Below are 2,528 nucleotides of genomic sequence, written 5' to 3' on the forward strand. Positions count from 1 at the left end.
TGGAACATCAACAACTGAAACACCTGAAACACCAGGAACACCTGGAACACCAACAACTGAAACACCTGAAACACCAACAACTGAAACACCTGAAACACCTGGAACACATGGAACATCTTAAACACCTGGAACATCTGAAACACCTGGAACACCAACAACTGAAACACCTGGAACACCAACAACTGAAACACCTGAAACACCAACAACTGAAACACCTGAAACACCTGGAACATCAACACCTGAAACACCTGAAACACCAGGAACACCTGAAACACCAACAACTGAAACACCTGAAACACCTGGAACACATGGAACACCTGAAACACATGGAACACCTGAAACACCTGGAACACCTGAAACACATGGAACACCTGAAACACCTGGAACACATGGAACAACTTAAACACCTGGAACATCTGAAACACCTGAAACACCTGAAACACCTGGAACACCAACAACTGAAACACCTGGAACATCTGAAACACCTGGAACACATGGAACACCTTAAACACCTGGAACATCTGAAACACCTGGAACACCAACAACTGAAACACCTGATCCAACCTGTGTTTTTAGTATAATGATTCTGTAAAAAGATTCAAACGTCTAACCGTGTCAGACACCACTCTGCTCTGTTCCAGAACTTTATTTTTTGTTTTTAATCTCGTCTTTAACATTTATCAGCTCTGATTCATGGAAAATGGTTTTTTTTTATTAAAATGCAGATTTTKGTTTAAAAACTTGATATATTTAATAAAACCAGAATAACTCAACATGTAAACTGCAGGTGACCTGTGTCCTGCTGAGACTGCTCCAGGTTTTAGCCTGAACCATGTCTCAGTAAATATTCAGTACCATGGACAAGGATTTACCAGTACTTTAAATAATACTGGACATTCTCAGGTTGTCTGATGAGACCAGGAAGTAGTTCTGATGAAACCAGGAAGTAGACGGTGCCTGCTTGTTTTCCCACTCCAGAGCTCAGAGGTGTTTCTACCTGAGAACAACAACCAGGTGTTTGAAACTGATCAGTGAAATCATTTAAAAACTGAGAAGTTCTGAACAGGTCCAGTGTTTCAGGTACAAGCACCTCTGCAGACCCATGTACCAAACATCTGTTTGCAGGTGAGAAAATCTGAGGTCTGCAGACAACGTGCTGCTGAGCAAGGCACTCCAACAGTAAAAGTGTAAAGAGCAGTGAAAATGACGACGAGGATTCAGAGCAGTTTGAGTTTTTATTTACAGATTTGAAACAGGAGAAAAACATTTTTTACACTTCAGAGTCTCTGATCTGCAAACAGACGGGAAAGAGTCCAACAGCTCAAAGTAACATCAGAGAGGGAAAACCCTTCATCATCATCATCATCATCATCATCATCATCAGTCTGTCTAACAGTCAGTGTGTCCTACCTGTCCACCTGTCCAGAGGTTCTGGGTTTCCAAACAGATCGAGTGACACATCTGTCCTCTTAAAAAGTTTCTGAATGAGTGAGACATCTGTCTGAATAAAACATCTTTGAGCTCGTCACCAATCAGATCGATTAGTGATTGTTAGATCAGACGTTACTGATGGACCTGAGCACCTGGGACAGCTGAGACTGACCTCTGACCCTGTTTGGGACCCCAGCCTCAGTTTGGACAACACTTAGTTTCACAGTTTTTCTTTCTGAAATTTAAAAACAAATAAAAGTTTTCAGTCAGAGCGTTCCCTTACAGAACCCAACAGGAAGTGATGTCACACCATCAGAACAGAAACAAACTGTTTTCATCAATAACCTTTAACATCAGTGCAAACAGGTGCGGTTAGTGTTGTTCAGGTGTGATGTCATCAGGTCAGCGCCATGATTAACCTGCACCTGATGACATCACACTTTACGTTAGTTTGAAATGTGACACCAAAGACAAGAGAAGCTCCGCCCCCTGCCATCTAAACACTGACATGTAACTCCAGAGCTGCCCCGCCCTCCTCTGCGTCTCCTCCCAGCTCCTAAAAGGGGTGTGTCATGTAGAAAAGGGGCGGGGCCGCAGCGATGCTACGTTTCAAACTGCGTTAGCAGAGCGCGGACCTCGGGTGTCAGCTGCTTGGCGGCGCTGGCGGCCTCAGCTATAGCGCGGCGGTACGGGCCCTTCCTCTTCTTATCGAAGCGCGACTGGAAGGTCTCGAGGAACGGCGAGAGCTGCGGGAGCGGCAGGAAGGAGGTGGTGGGCGAGCCGAACCAGGACACGCGGGCCTCCTGCCGCACCGCCAGGCCCGTGTCGCCACGGCGGGCCACCGTGATGCCCAGCACGCGCGCCGGCCACCACGGGAAGCCGTAGATCTTSGCCCAGACGATATCGCCCACGCAGACCGTGCGGCCGTCCGGCAGAAGACACTTGGACACGGACTTGGAGAAGACGGACGAAGACGACGAGGACAACTTCCGATGGCGCTTCACCTCGCCTCCTCCCTCCTCGTTCTCGCCGTTTGCTGTGGGCTGAGCGGGGCAGGGAGGCGATAAGGAGGAGGAGGGGGGTGAGGGGGGTAAGGG

The 2,528-nt window shown here is 47.7% G+C and overlaps 1 protein-coding gene across 1 annotated transcript in view; it reads right to left on the reverse strand.

Annotated features, from left to right (window-relative positions):
- Nucleotides 1-2,528, reverse strand: part of pwwp2a (PWWP domain containing 2A) — an 8,750-nt gene that overhangs the window by 2,019 nt on the left and 4,203 nt on the right. The window lies entirely within an intron of this gene.

Source organism: Austrofundulus limnaeus, unplaced genomic scaffold, assembly GCF_001266775.1.
Source record: "Austrofundulus limnaeus strain Quisiro unplaced genomic scaffold, Austrofundulus_limnaeus-1.0 Scaffold792, whole genome shotgun sequence".
Taxonomy (NCBI): Eukaryota; Metazoa; Chordata; class Actinopteri; order Cyprinodontiformes; family Rivulidae; genus Austrofundulus; species Austrofundulus limnaeus.